Here is a 16004-nt window from a genome sequence, read left to right on the forward strand (position 1 = left end):
GCAAATGCAAGTTGATCTGGAAAGCATTTTTTTATATCTGTGTCTATGGGACGTCCTGTAGAATGAGACACATTAAGGATAACTGACACTGATCATTTTCTTACCATGCCGCTGACCTCTTAATGCACTCTGAAGCTCTGGAGATAAAGCAAAGGTAGGATGGACTTAATGGGTGCTAGAAAGCCAGTTCAGTCATGACAGTAAGACTTGTCAGGTTAAGAAGTGCTTAAACCTAGATGATTTGAATGAAGCAGAGGTGGTTAAAAATACCCTTCTGAATGCAAATATGTTTCCCGTTTTGGATATGAGCTATAGATTTGGGTGCTCTGCTTCTAAAGGGAAAGCAAAAGCTACAGATGGTGGTTTTCTTTTTTTAATTAAAATACATTTTCATGAGAAATATTGCTGGTTCCAAGTCATTAGGAAATTTTCTTTCTGATCCACACTTTCTGCTTTTATTCCAGGGCTCATTTGCTGAAAAATTAGCCTGAATAGGAAAGGCAGCCCCAGGCGACCCTGCCACGTCCTGCTGCAGAGGAGAGCAGAGATGCCAGCTCAGAGAAGAGAGGTGAGGGCGAGCTGGCTGCAAAGAGAGAGAGAGCAGGCTCTGCTCCTCTGCTGGCAGGGCACCGGCAGAGGATGTGGGAGCAGCCCTCAGACACCACTAAATGTGCAGCTGCCCCGACACAGAGTTTGGTGCAAAATGTTTGCAGAGCCTAGAGCAAATATTCGGGTAGCTAACCCATGAGTGCCATGCTGTCACTTCCCATCGCTTCTGATACCTCCCAGTGTTTGCAAGGGTCAGATATACCCACACAGGCTGCAATCTCAGCTGGCCACTATAGCTACCCCATAGATGCCTTAGGAGCCTACATAATTTCAGTAGATCCGCGACTTGTCTGCGGGCCACAGGGCTGGAAGAAAAGCTCATCAGTCATACATGCTCCTGTTTTATCTTCAGCAAGTCCCTTCACATCCCACTTTTTGTGGCAGCTTGCTTTCCGCGGGGCATTATGAGGAGCCAGTAAAAGGCAGCCTTACTGCTCCCCTCCGTAGTGCTCGCAGCAGTGCCTGCAGCCCCTTCGGTCGGGGGCTAAAAGAGTTCACAAAGGCGATGCAGGCTGTTGTGAGCCTGAAAGTCAGACTTTGATTTACTAGCAGAGATATAATCTGAACGGCTACAGCTTTCCTGGGCGCTGCTGCGCCTCTGCGTGCCGTTTCTGTGGTGGAGGAGGCTGCGCTGCCCGCACAGCAGCATTCACCCAAGTTTTCCAAGTGTGAAATGTGCAGCAAATAGAGGAACCAGGATGCAAAAGAATGGCAGCTGCTCCAGGGCTGTTAGAGAGGCTCTTTTACAGGCGAATGAACCGTCAACTTGTAGTAAGACATTGTTTTCTAAACATAGCATAAAAACTGTTATCTTGCCTGGCTGGTCATTAGAAGAGAGATAATTATAGTCTCTGTGCGACAGCCGGGCCGGAACAGGGGCTGCATTGTCCCAGGTCCCAGCTGAGCCCTAGCACAGGCACCCCAGGCCAGCGCTGGGACAAGGGGGCTCCTTGTGCCCCGGGAAGTTCAAAAGAGAAATTGAAGTGCTCTAAGTAGGTGTTAAGCAGCTATCTCTCTCTTTGACTCTGGCCTTAAAAACTACTCCAGGAGAAAGACGAGGAGGGCAGACCTGTGACTGCTGTAGCTGCATCCTCCCTGGCTTTATGTACAACGCATACTATGGCTATTATTTTTCTCTCCTAAAAAAACCCAACAAACTACCAAACAAAAACCCCCACCAACTCAAAACATTCGTTCTGCATTTATTCCTCTTTTGTTCTGTGTTTCTGTTTTCCAATACAGATCAACAAGACCTGTATGATGGATGGGCTTTCAGAAGGAAGGACTTGTTACCTGTTCAGTGGCCAGTTTCTGACCCCTGAATGTAAGGTCTGACCTCAGCTGACGCTGCAGCATGCTGGAGGTCTCCTGGTGGACTGAGAGCTTCAGAGGGCCAGAACATCCCCCAGAGCTCTCAGAAAATCCTGGACTATCACTTTTCATCACCAATGCAGAAAATATGGTGCCTTCCAACCCCATTGCGATGGGCCAACATGCACCTCATGCTCCAGCACCTGCCCATTCCAGTCCCTCCCTACAGGGAGTTCATGTGTATGAGTGCCACGGCATTTTTTTCCTATGTGTTTAGCCTCAAGACATTGGAGGAAGAATAAGGACACAGCTGGAGATAGCAAACTGAGCTGTCACTTTTATTGCTCATTTCAACCAGGTGCCCTAAATGACTTACCTGTCATCATTTGGGAGACTTTTGGTAAAATGAAGACTTGAACATACACGTCCTGAGCCTTGGGTTAACATGTTAAGCTGCTGGGCAGTATTTTCTTTCTAGAGCTTTATTTGTGGCTCAGGGGTGAAAAGGAAAAAGTTAAAAACTCTCCAGGCAGACCAGCGACAATCAAGCCTTTGATTGCCACTGTTATGTGAACTTCAGGTTTAGTTTTTAGCAAAGTTTTCTAAAAAGCAGTGGCCAGAAATAATAAATAATTCTGTTGTTTCACATGAAGTAGTTAGCCTGTTTTCCCAGCTTCTGTGTTCACACTGTGTCTCAGGCAGTACCCGTTTACAAATATTCCAATTAATCAAGTTTGGCAAAAGGAAGCGTAAAAATTAATTTCCTACTACTTCTGTGGAAGTAAGTAGCTGGCCACAGGGGGGAAGACCTTGTTAATGTCTCCACTAAAGGGAAGACTTTGGTAGGATCTCATTCTTATTAGGCACCAGAGAATCTACGTGGAGTAGCTTCCTTGCATCCCAAGTGTGAGGAAACCTGGTTCAGCTAGTAAAACCATTTGGTTCAACCAGCCCGTGGTAGTGGTTGAAGGACCAGTCACGTGTAAGTATCATACCAGGGAAAGAAGTGTCTTACAAAAAGTAGTGAGCAAGTTAAGAATGTAACATTCCTACTGCAGGTGGAAACACAAAGCAATATTCAATTATATTGGCAGGACAGCCAAGGTTTCTTTTTTAAAAAAAATACAGCTTATGTCTTGAATAATAGAAACACAGGAAATCTTTTCTGTCGTCCCAGTGAGAACAAACCCAGCAACTATAAGGATTAGGTAAAATATGCAAGCAAAATAAGTCTGTTTAAAATAAGATACTAATTTAGTATTCCAAAAGTAATGTGTGTGTGAAATGCAGTTATTTTCGCTTGAGCTCTCTTTGCATCTCTGAAAGAGACCAGTCTTACAGCCATGACTGTCACTCAAGTGATGAAGTGAGTAAAGTCTGAAGAACATGGTACTACGGATACAGAAAACCATAGATATTCTTTAAGTGTAGTCAAATGCAAGTTGTTTTTAACTTCAGGATGTATAATACAAGCTATAAACATATATGAGTCCATTGCTGTTGTCAGTTAAATATAAGTTAAAAGTTATCTAAACTACTTTTTCTCTGTGTGTGCTTGCTTGTTTTGGGTGTTTTGTTTAAATTTTGGAGAGGTTAGAGGAAAAGAAGTGTGCTTCAAGGAGGATCTGCCCCTGTAATCTGCAATTCCTTTTTTGCTCTGGATGTGGCATAGCTCCCATAAACTCCAGGAACAAAATATTAACAAAGGTTGAAAGCTTGCTTGGGGCATTTGGTTCATGTTTGCACTAGCCTGAGAGAAATCGCATTTTGAAGAGACTTATCAAGACTCTAATCTCTCTGCAGAGAGCTGAACGGCTGTGGCAGGCTTGACAATGCTATTCATTTTTGGAGGCTCACCAGCAAAACAAGCACTCAGCACAAAAGGATATATAGCGTCTAGGCTACTGTACTGTTCACACATCTGTATCTACCCATCTAGCAAGGGAGTTCACACCACAGAAATACACATCACTGGAATAATACCATTTTCCACTCTGTATTTTGGAGATTCGTGTTCCCGGGTGTCAGGTACTGCTAATTAATGATACAACACACACCTTCCTATTGATCAAAGAGACAAAGTCTTGAAAGCAAAACCGTTTTAAACCTAGGGAACAAGTTGCTTTACCTATTACACACTGCTTGAACAGTAGGTACATATATGTCGGTTGATGTGCGACTAATATACACCATTCTTTACCAAATAGTTAAGCCCTTGCTGTTCAGGCAGTGGGTATATGTGTCCACTTTAACAGTAGGGGTTTAATGCTTTTATAAATACTTAATGAAGTATACATAATTTAAAGTACAGTTTCATCCTACATTTATGTTTTCATCTCCTTAGGTCTTTGATCCTATGCACACAGCTGGAATGCTAAACAAAAAATTACATCCCCACAGTTTCTTAGCAGTGAAAATATTTAACTATTATCAACAGGCAATAAAAGCAACTCCCCCCTCTCCCCCATAAATAAATATAGCAGAGAAATGACATCAGAATTACCTTGCTTGAGGTGTGCAACTTTTTATTCCTTTTCTCCACACAGTATGAAAGTGCTATTTTTTCCAAGCTTTTCTGTACCCCAAACTCCAGTCAACATTATTCTACAGAATGAGAGCCAGGCAGTGGAGGGAGGCCTGGACACCTTTTCTCTTTGAGAGAGGAGCTAATCAAACATTCCCATCAAGCTCCCAGCTCTGTGAAAGGCACATTGCTCTCCCTCCCTCCCTCCCTCCCTCCCTCTGCTCCTCTCTCCCTCTCTGTCTCTCCCTCCCTCTGTCTCTCCCTCTCCCTCCCGCACACACACAGACGTACAGAGCTCCTTACAGTGATTTAGCAGCCGAATTAGGCGGTCCTATTTTAAATATATGCTCCCTCCCACATATTTTTGGTAGGGATTTCTATGCTCCTTTTGCACTAGGCTGTCAGATTTGTCAAGTTTTTCTCTTTTGGGAAGGGAAGCTTTACTCAACTGATGTTTTGGCTGAATTTTTTTCAGTCTCCCCGTGCAAGTTCAGTATTGTAACAAGAGGATTACAGCTAGTAGCCAGGAGTAAAATACACAGCTCTAAATATTATAGATACCAGGTTAGTTAGGTGCAACTCAGATTAAAAGAGGAAAAATAGCTTTTGAAGAGACAGGCTGTGATGCTTTTGCCTGTGTGAATAGCTTCACATTCCCTCAACAGCTGGGTGTGGGAATTTAATAAAATTTAATAAAATGCTCTCAAAGACTTCTAAGCCAGTGCTCATTGTGTGACCCGGCCAAACGAGATAGACCAAATGACTAATTTTTTTGAGTACCTGAACACAAATATCCTAAAATTCTTGGGTAACTTTAAGAAGAATATTTTATTGACACAATCAAGATCACAGCATTTACAAGATTATCACAGAAAGGGCTGGTGTCATATTCCAGGATGCTGGAATGCAAACTATAATCTGCAGTTCCACCTAGGTATTGAGAAGTGCATAGATAACACATATAAGCAAACCTACGCAGTTTTATCTAAGATCACTATTGGTGAAAAAAAAAATCCAGTATAAATATAGGAGATAGAGTTCAAAAGACACATTGGAAAGACATGTAGTTCCTGGCTACTTCTGATCTAACAATCCCATAAATGTATTTGGTTTAAGGGAAAGTGATTACCTGGGTTTAAGTGAAAGTGATTACCTGTTATTTGTGACTCTCTCCTCCAGTACTTACTGAAACTGTATAACAGCTCAGCATATCAATAAACAGTACAACACCAAAAGTTTATCAAGAAGTCCCAACTGTGTTACTAAGATATAATGATCCATAATTCACTTGATTCTCTTAATACAGAAGTCCAGGCTTGCCATTGGTAATCCCGTGTGAGGCACAATGCAGTGGACTAGCAGAAAACCTCTCCAGACAGCAAATCCATTAGCAGATCTACCTAGAAGGTCTACAAGAAAAACCAAACACAAAGTCTTATTAATTCAAGTTAACACTTTCAGAATATCATCACCCTTTTCACAAGGCTTTGTGAGGTTTATTTATTCAGCTAATCACGGGAAAAAGGACTGAGACCTTAGGACTGGAAGTTCAGAGGTACATACGTTCTGAGGGCCAAACATCTAAATATTGGGGTTTTGCAGCTAAGTAGCTATGTGTCATTTCTCAGTGTTAGTGGAAGGCTGAAGTCCCTACAACAGCTCCTTACCTGCAGGCACGGTCAGAAGTAATCTAAAATTTTTGGGCACAGACCTTCATTGGTATTTAGCCACTTATTTTCCACTAAAGTGGATTATTTTCAGAAATCTGCGGGCATCTATGTACATGTTGGGTTGCCTGTATGGCTTTAAAGTCTCAGGTCAGTGGGTTATCAAGGAAGCCTCTTGATCTCAAACCAGTGCAAGTGAGAGTACTGAAGAGCAAGCTCCTGGCAAACCAAGACATGGTCAGATGGCAAAGGCTCAGGCTGTGCCCACAGAGCACATGAAAGGACTGTATAGAAGTAGCTGGACTAGCGCTGAGTGATGGAGCTGAGATGTCAAAAGCAGCGGACAGTTGGGATAACTGACACAGGCAAAAAGTCCTCCTAAGGTTCATCATCTGGTACCCGTGCCAGGTCATGGAAGGGTGTAGCCGTAGACATGCTGAATGTGGTCGTCAAGGTGTCAAAGCAACAAGGACAGTGCCTACACCAAGGTCATGCTTCGTCATTGCAGCTGCAGGGTGGTAGTTTTACAAGAGGAAGAGCTGATAGATCCATTTCTCATTTTCCATGGACAGATTATCTAATTTGTGGGTAAATTGTATCAAGGGCAAAGAGCCAACTTGGACCTGGAAGGACTTAGCTCAAATGCAGTGGTGTGTGAACATGTTCTGGAAGCTCTGTTGCTTCCAGAAACCCGTCAGTGGCGCAGCCCTGTCCACGCTGCACCCACCTGAGCTCTCCCAGCCTGGCCAGCTCTGCCCTGGGCTCAGGGTCAAGGATGCTGCCAGTGGGCTGGCACGTTTCTGCATCGCTGCCGATGAGCTAAGCCAGCATCCTGGAAATGAGCATCCCGGGAACTGTGGAGCAGAAACACTGAGTGGGCAGAAAAAGAAAAACTAGCGAGGTTTGTCATTATCCAGGGTATTCATCCTCTCATTATCATGTGCAATGGAGAACTGAAGAGTATCAAAACAAAACACTGAGGAGGACACTGGCTGTCTCTTTTTATCACAACATTTCCGAGTGCTGCTGCCTGTGTTCTTCCCTGACAGAAGCGATTTCCAGCCACCCAAGAGCTGGCAACACAAAGTGCGGGAGCAAGAGGTGAACCACGTTGTGTGGCTCCACTTCGGTGCTGGGACGTGCTACAGGGAAAGATCCGTTCGCAAAAGGGCGGACCGTGTAGTCAAGAAGCCACTAGTTTGAAGACATTAAGCATTGAACACATTGTCTAAGGGATGGACAAATGCACCATATCTGTACGTGCTTATCTCTTGAATTTTCTGTTCGTGGTGAGTAGTTTTTAAGTTTTACTATACTGTATTTTGATTTGCTTCTTAGTGAAAGCAGGATTTAGCAGGAGCCATTGGAAATATTATTAAACGTATGAATGCGCACTTAGAGTAGGTGACAAATTTCAAGGGGCAGAGTCTTTGCTACTGCGTGACATACGTATGCATGTATATACACATACACACCTAGTCAGTAAGGCTGATGCATATCACAGCCTCACTCCACCCCAGCAGCAGCAGCTCAGTAACTCTCTTCCGTAAAATATTTTACCAAAATCGGTGCTCTATTCATTTCCAAGTGGGTAGCACTGCCGTGCGGAGTAGCTTTGTTTCCACCGTAATATGAAGCCTGAAAGCAAAGGAACGCCGACCTCTAACCTGTCCCCTGAAAGTCTTAATGAAGCAGCTAACGAACAAGACCAGCGACTTGGAATGCTTTGATTTCAAAGAGAGTTCAAGAAGGTTCTTCATTTTTAAGGAAAATAAAGTGTTTGCTTTGAATTGTGATCTACTCAGGGATTACCTACGTTCTGGAAGATAAAACACCAGAAAGAGAGAGATACGGCAAGATGTGTGTAAGCAATGTCAGCACGGACAGAGGAGATAAGACTCAGTAAGGAGGTTTGGTGTTTTCAGAGTTAGCAGCAGACCTGGAAGACCAGACACTTGCTGATAGATCTTAGTCACAGACCCTTAAATAAATTTTCATTTTGGGATCATCTCTTATGCAGAATTTTCAAGGTACACAGTTTTAGTTTAAAAAATATTGCTTTGAGTAACAGCTGGGTAAAGACAATGTTGGGTAACAGGTGAAAATCTGAATTCACTGAAGGGAAGCTCACTTCAGCTAATCTAATCCTCATTACAAATCTGACTTCAACATCTTTTAACAAAGCTTTTTTTTATGGTATAACGAGTGGACTTACACGTTTCGGCCAACGCAAAATGTAAGATCCCTCATGTTTCCCTCCTTCTGTGTGCAGTGATGCACAGGTAAATGAAAGAGGGGAAACCTCACCTAGTTGAAAATGGCAAATAAATTCACATGTTCCGGGTTTGATGCTCACCAACAGGTAAGGCCCCTGAGCTGAGGGCAGGCAATGACAACTGTTAGGGCACCATCAGAGAAAGGTGTAGTTTTGCACTCAGGTGTCCAAATTCAGTCCAAGTTCATTACTGACTTGGCCCATAATCTTTTGATCATAGCTGGCCTTTCTGTAGTGATTTACAGGAACGCGTCAAACTTCTGTAAAAAGAGGAAGAGAGAAAGGTTTTATCATGTAGCATGTTCACATAGTAGGTCAATGTCTAAGTGAGAGCAGAGGATGGTGGCTTCAAAGGCCATAAATTGCTTCCAAGAGGTCTGTGCAAAGTGGTGATAGGAATACACATCCTGCGGAGCAGGTGTGCACTGCAGCACAATCCATTGTGCCATCTCCCCAACACTCAGGAGGGACTCCTGGCTCCTCTAGCGTGGGTAATAGGCAAAGAAAATCATCTTTACCTATGTTACAGAACAAGATATGCCTGCAAAAGTTTTAGAGAAATCTGAACTTTGGCTGGGAAATTTTTTGTGGAAAATGCAGTCTCCCACTCACTGGGTCTTTGTCCCACTTGTGGGACCCAAGGTGCGCGCTGCTCTTCTGGCTTGAGGCTGCGGGCCACGCTTTTAAAACCATGAGATCATTTGCTCTCCAGGTTGCGAGTAGGAAGTGTGCGAGGAATCAAAGTGATCCAGGGCTGAGCTAACTGGCCTGTGACTGTTACACAGAAACTGTTGAAAGTATCTTCTCGGCTGACCACTGCAGGCTCAGTAAGCCAGTACTATAAAGTCCTGTCTCTGCATATAAGACCAGAAAGCACAGACAAATTAAATGGTTTCTGCAAGACCTTGCGTAGCTATGTCACATCTAATCCCATCCAAGTGCTTAAACAGAAAAGAACAAGTTTTCTGCTCTCCGACAATTACCCTCAAGCCTTTTCCACCAAAAACTACCACAGGAATCAGAGAGCGGAATCTTCTCCAAGTTATAACACCCCAAGATGTCATGTACATCTTGGCAGTGATGGCTCTGTTCAAAGACAGTGCGGTTGCACATGTTAGCGTGAATTCCTAACAAGTGGCAGTGGAGTTGAAATTCTGCAGTTTATCTACATTTCTCAAACGCTGTGAAATAAAATATTAACTTATGCATTATTACGCCTAAGGTAATCTGTGCTTGAAAACCATGTATACGTGAAGAAAACAAGGCATGGGGAGAACACAGTAGAAAGTTAAAAGTATAACTGGGATGGCAAGGCAACTTGGGGGTTAACATTGTTTGGCTTTAGCTGCTTAAAGCACTTACATCTAAATTGACCTCAGGTAAATAAAATAACCGATGTCCTGGAAGGCTTATATAAAATACACTGATGTGTTTGTCTTGTGTCTGAGAAAGGTACGGAGGCTGAATTATGTATGCTGTAGCCGTTGCCAGCATCAGAAACTTCTTTAAATAATTAGAGCAATTGGGTAGCCAGGCATCTGTTTTTTCTTTTTATGAATGAGGAGACCTCATGGGCCAAATGAATGCATAATGTTGGCAATGCTTGGCTCAAATGGATGGGTACCAAACTTACACTGTGTAAATTTGACCCACTGGGTGTTTCTCAGCAGAGATGGCAATGGCCATGTTTCCTGACACTACAGAGAAGCTGGGCTCTGTCAGTAAGCCCCAAGTCACAGGTTCATTTGTTCACCCCACAGGGAAGGGAGGGGCAAAAGGTGACAAAATCAGCCTTTTCAGGTTTGCCAGGAGGCAACGTTCAAGTGAGAGCCGATAAACCCTTTGTCCTGGGTCTCCTGCAGCATACGGCGTGGGAATGGGGTCTGCCTGGGAACCCGCCGTCCCAGCTGGGCAGGCTCAAAAAATGAGGGTTCATAGTGGGAAATAGGAAAGACACCTTTTTCTGTCACTGGTATGTGGAGAGCTCGAGCCTTTCCAATTGAGCAGTCACTGTTTTAACTGTCATGGATTTGAATTGTTGTAGCGGTTTTTTTTTTTAAGTTCTGGGCAGTCACTTTTGGAAACTTTTGACTTCACCTGCTTCTATAATAATCAAAAGACACAAAGCAAAGTGAACTTGGGCTTGGAAAGAGAATCTAATAAGGCATTTGAGCAATGTCAGTAGTTACTACTGCCTGTAAAGAGTGTGTGTATACTTTGAGAGCAATTTAATATGTGGTGCATTAGCCGTGGGCATGCAGACAATACTAGTTAGGACAAAGAAGTCAGCTGGGTTTGCTTATAGATCTTGGGCTGCAGCAGAAAGCAGCAATGCTCAGATATTGCTTTCCTTTAATTATTTCAAGATGTATCTCTGTAGGAAAAAAGAAAACAGATGGAGGATGCACTTGCACTTGAAATACAACAGGGAGCTATCATGGGCATCAAGAAATCTTCAGTATTTTTGCCATGCAGCTGAATCTACCCATACCTCCTATGCCCCATATTACCAATGCCAGATTTAGAACAAAAGCTGCCACAAATGCAGTGCTAAAACATAAATAAAGTGAACAGTAAATGGCGGGGCTGGAACAGCCCCCATCACATTTGGGATCAGGAAACGCCAAGGGTGGCTGCTCAGGAGGAGTTTGCTCCAATCGTGGCCACAGACCTTTGGATCTGATGGGGTGTAGCCAGCTTTACAAGCTGAGATGATATGGAGGTGGACCGTAATGTTGGTCTCTCACCAGTTCGCTATCAGAAACCAAGCGACCGCCACAATGGAAATCCATTTTAAGGAGTATCTTTTTGGCAGAATGTGCAGTTATTGCAAAAAAAAAATGAATGGTGACTGAACAGAACTGGGTCTGTAGGAAGTGCAGCATATGGATTTTGTTCGTCTTGAATCCAGTGTAGGTGGGGATTGAGTCTTCCCAGGGTAAGCGGGATATATTTCATTGCTCTAGTACCTCATATAAAACCTGATTCATCAGCATAAAGCTCCTTGTATGAGGAGTAAAGTCATCTGTTTAGGAGAGAGCTCTTTGTTAATCAACAGTTTCAGCAGTGCTGGATTCAGGGCTGAAATTCACAGACGAGGACCGCAGCTCTCAGAAAACACAAATGGCTTTTTCAGCGTGCTTTCCCTATCTGCGTACTGCCAGGGCGAGCCACGTGCTATCGCTGCCACTGTTAATTCAGTTTGCCAAGAATACCAGGTCTCACTCTGCATCCCAGTGCCCCTTACCTTGGCAGCAAAGCTCAACTATTCACTGCAAATCAGGCCTGGAAAATGTAAACCCAGTAACAGTCTTCTGTCTGTTCTTCCTGAACTATTTTCCCCGATGTGTTTTCTGTTTACGCTCTGTAGGGCATCAGGTGTCAGAGCAAGAAGGCGATGCCAGTAAAAGCCACTTCACAGTAGAGAGCTCGTGGCTGCCTCCCAGCAACTGAATGCATCCCCTCTGTGGTGCCCTTATCCTTGTCTTCTCCAGCTTTGGCTCTCGGCACTGAAGACTGTTCAAAATGCAGGTTTTTTCTGGAGGCAACATGCAGAAATCAGAGTGCTGCTCTGGCAAGCAGAAGTGTCCAAACATGCAGCAGGGCCAGAACTGCCAGTGTGTTTAATGGGTGGATTAATGTATTTTCTTTACTGGTATGTATCTTTCAAAACAGGCATTTGCCAGAGTTCATGACAAGCCCCTCTGCATGCACCCCTGTGCACAGGCTCACCATGTAAGGGCTTACATCGCTCTTTCCCAGTTGCGTGGTGGTGACTTGGCCCCTCGCTAGGGTCTCCTTGCCCACTGTTCTTGTAGAGACCCATTTGCCTCCAGGGAGGCAAAGTTCCTGGAGGGATCCAGTTGGTGAAGGGAAGAATGGCTTTGCATGCCCTTGTGCCTGTGTAGGAGCGGGGGATGTCAGCATGGGTCCCCCCAACTCCTGTGTGGTGCTGCACCCATATAAACCTCTGTGTGTGTGGATCCAGCTGATGGCAACACCTTCCCTGGGGGATGGTACGTGTTGTGGAGACAGACCGTCCCATGTTTCAGCAAGGTTGAACTTGGGAAGGAAAGGAGAGAGATTGTGGGGTCCTGGTGATGGCAGCTGGCAGGAGGGGGGAAGGCAATGAGGAAATGGCAGGGGAAAGTCGGGGTCCTGCTGGTGGGACGGGGCAGAGGGAAGGTGCTGGGAGTGCAGAGCACCTGGGGACCCTGTGATGTGGGTACAAAGAGGGTGTAGAGTGATGCAAGGGTCTCCCCAGGCACGCAGACCCCAGTGGACTGGCAGAAACACCAGCATTTGCCCTTCTCCCCATCTCTGCCCCATCCCTCTGCCCCTCTCACTTCCAGTGGGGTGTGAGAAATGGTGTTTCTGGTGTTCCTTTAACTGGTCACCACCAAGGTGTTCATTGTCCTGTGAAGGTATTGAAGCTTCAGACTACTATCCATCACTAAAACACGTTCAAAAAGTTACTCTGCTGTGTGTGAACCAGCCGAACATGGGAAACGTTGCTGCCTGCCCGGGGTGACCTTGCCCCCCTTGCTCCTGCTCAGGGTATTTGCGACTAAGCTTTTATTGTAATATGTGTGCCAACGGGTCAGGTTTGGGGAGTGTAGGCTGTGAAGAACTGCTATAACCCTTTTTGCTGCCCATTTCTACCATTTCACCCAAGCATCAAGTTGTTTGGCGCATTTCCAGCCATACAGAGCAATGAGGTGTACTCTCAGTGACAAAAGATGTAGACACAAGTCTCTGCAGTTCAGTAGCCTGGATCTATACGTTTTGTAAGCTAGCAACTTCTCACAATTCACTTCCACTTAAAAAAGCAGAGAACAGACAGTACGCATAAACATCTCTCCATGCTGTAGCAATTCAATTAACTATAAACTCAGTAATGTAGGAATACAAAGGAGAGCCATCTTTCTTCTATGGTGCCTTCAAGGGCCACAGAAAGATCCAACGTAATTTTAAATCCTTCTCTGAAATCAAACCTTGGGAAGAAATGCTGCTCTTTTGTTACGTTTAAAAGGAAAAAAAAAAAAAAGCTCTCCAAATCTTATTAGAAAAATAAACCTTTCTGAATAATCTCTATCCTCTGTTCCTTGCCTCCATTGCCACAACCATATATTATAAGGTGAGCTCTGCATTTTGATCCCCAAATTAAGTAAATTACCTCTAATAAATTGCTTAGTCACAAGCACATTTAAGCTGGAAATACCATTTGCATTCTTATAATTGCCAGCATTAAATCTCCATAAGAATAGTAAGAGGAAAGCCTCTACATTTTATGCTTGCTAACTCCTCAGAGTGTTTTATACTATGGAAAATACTGTAAATGCTTCCAAGCTACTTTAGTAATTGACATTTTCCACCTTAGGTTCTCAAAGCTCTTTTCAAAGAAGTGCAAACAATGAAAGAAAGGGAAAAATAGTTTTGGGAGAGAGAGAATTAAATTACACGCATGTTCTTATAAATCCTCAGAAAAAAGGAAGGCAAGCAGCTTTTGCAGAAAAGAAGGCTGAGAAGCACAGCGCTTACAGAACTGAGTTTGAACAGGTGCTTGGGGTTCTGAAGATACAGAGGAGGACGCGCACCTGTAGAAAGACCTTACCTTTTGCCAATCCAGCACCAAAAAAAAAGATGTTGCAAATGGGTTCTGGGTTTTGCAGCCCTGCGAGGGATGCCCATGGTCCTCATGGCTCCCAGAGACACCCAGGGCTCTGGAGATATGTGCTGCAAAGATACGTGTGTTGGGGAAGGAGTTGCTCAGGACCAGGCAAATGGGAAAAAAGTTTCCTGCTGCTGCACCCACAGCCCTGCAACGCCGTCCCGTGTGCTGAGGTCAGTGCTTGGACTTCGGTTTGCAAAAGCCTAATGGTTTCTGTTGTGTCCCGGTAGGAGTTTGTGAGTCCCAGGGAGAAGGTGAGAGGAAGGCTGAGCAGGGCATCTGTTGTGGTAATTTAGGTGAGTTACAGCTACAGCCACAGCCGTACCTTGGTGTGTCCGGATCCAGCTTCAGTTTCTGCATCTCCACTGGCAGCTCAGGGAGGCAGAGCAGCCCAAAGCTGCTTTAAACTCTCCATGGCGAGTTTATCTTAGGCTGTTCAGTGCCGGTGGTGGTTTCTGCGAGTCTCTTACCATGAAGTGGAAGACATTTATGATCAGTCAGAAACACATATGGCATATTGGACTTGTGTAATGTACTCTCATGGAGAACAGAGGAGACGATCCTGATTCACGCCAGTGTAACAGCAGGAGGTGTCAGGCCTGCAGAGCCACGTAAAATGATGCGTTCCCCTCCTGAGTGAGCTAATAAAGTAGGGAAGCAAGCAAGCTGTGTCAGCTGAGAAGTTCAATATTGCACGCTACCCAGTGTTACAGCTCACTGATCACTTTGGCTGTTTGCTGTGGTGCGGCAGAGTGGTGGAGCTGCTGCTGACAGCCCAAGCGAGTTGTAATTAGTGGGTGGTGAGGGCCCTGGGTCATCGCACAGTGGTTCCGCATTCAGCCCCTGTTGTGTTTGCTGAGCTCCCCTCTCACTGTGTCCTCCTCAGGGGCTTTCTGCCATCGAGACTGCTTTGCGGTGGACTGGGATGGATGTATATATACTCTGCATTAATACATAAAGGAGCTCAGATGCCCAACGGGATGCCATCAGAAGCTCACTTTGTCTCCTTTGCGGCATTGCATGGGAAAGCCTGTTAAGAAACCTGCAAGTGCTAAGTATAATTGTTACCATTCAGCTGTTCCTGTCCAGCTAAGCAGACAGCAATTTTTTGGGAAATTACATTTTAAAGCTTCTGCTGCTCTAAAGTGAATTTCTTTGGTCTTCACAAAATTAATGCCTTACAGCTTCCTTTTTTCGTCTTTTCTTTCAATATGTGAGTACCTTTCACCATCTAATAAAAAGTCAATTTAAAAGAATGAGTAAGAAAATTGAAACAAGTACTGATTTGCATGTAATAAATTAGCTTAATTTGTAGTAATTGTTTGCTGTTAGTCTGTTCTGATTGTTTCTTTTCACATAGGCGGGGGGAAGGAATTGGTGTTACTGTGAGGATTGCAGTTTGCCAAACAAGTCTGCCTAGTTATGGGAAGTTTTGAGTAAACTCCCCGTTCAGTTTGTTTCACATTTCCCAGGATGGACTTTCTGGAGGTCACAGAGTCAGGGGCATAAAATCAGGCTGATGCCCACTAAGAGGTCCAAGCAATGAAAGACAACAGATAAATGGGCTTCAAGAGAAAACTGAGTAAGGCCCTCTGCACGCCAGCTTTTTCCATCATCACGCCTGCCCTTCTACAAGAGCGGTGCATGCACACGATGACATGCAAGCAAGCAGTGTTCAGAAAATGGGTGACCAAGAACCTAGCAGCACTGTGGGAAACAGTGACAGAGCAAGCAAATCTCCATGGAGTCAGTTGCTATGAAAAAGATGGTTCCTAGGAACTAGGCGCTAGTGCTTGGGCTGGTGTTTCAGAAGAGATTTGCAACATCGTCACTTCTGCCATCAACTAGCGTGGAAATCAACAGGTTGAACCAAGAGCGATCCCAGAGAGTCCATCAGTGGGACGGCAGAGGTGGCGTGTGCATGTTTCGTGACTTTCTATGCCATAA

At 44.5% G+C, this 16004-nt stretch overlaps 1 protein-coding gene across 8 annotated transcripts in view; it reads right to left on the reverse strand.

Annotated features, from left to right (window-relative positions):
• The window catches only part of VIT (vitrin), a 55106-nt gene extending 50403 nt beyond the window's left edge, over window positions 1-4703 (reverse strand). For 6 of the 8 annotated variants that reach the window (XM_074579915.1, XM_074579913.1, XM_074579912.1 and 3 more), the window contains exon 1: window positions 4424-4628. The gene's annotated coding sequence lies outside the window, so the exon portion shown is untranslated. Of the gene's footprint in view, window positions 1-4423 lie in introns of all 8 variants that reach the window. The other 2 variants (XM_074579911.1, XM_074579908.1) reach the window with 1 other exon arrangement.
• Window positions 4704-16004: the final 11301 nt, after the last annotated feature.

Source organism: Larus michahellis, chromosome 3 (assembly GCF_964199755.1).
Source record: "Larus michahellis chromosome 3, bLarMic1.1, whole genome shotgun sequence".
Lineage (NCBI taxonomy): Eukaryota > Metazoa > Chordata > Aves > Charadriiformes > Laridae > Larus > Larus michahellis.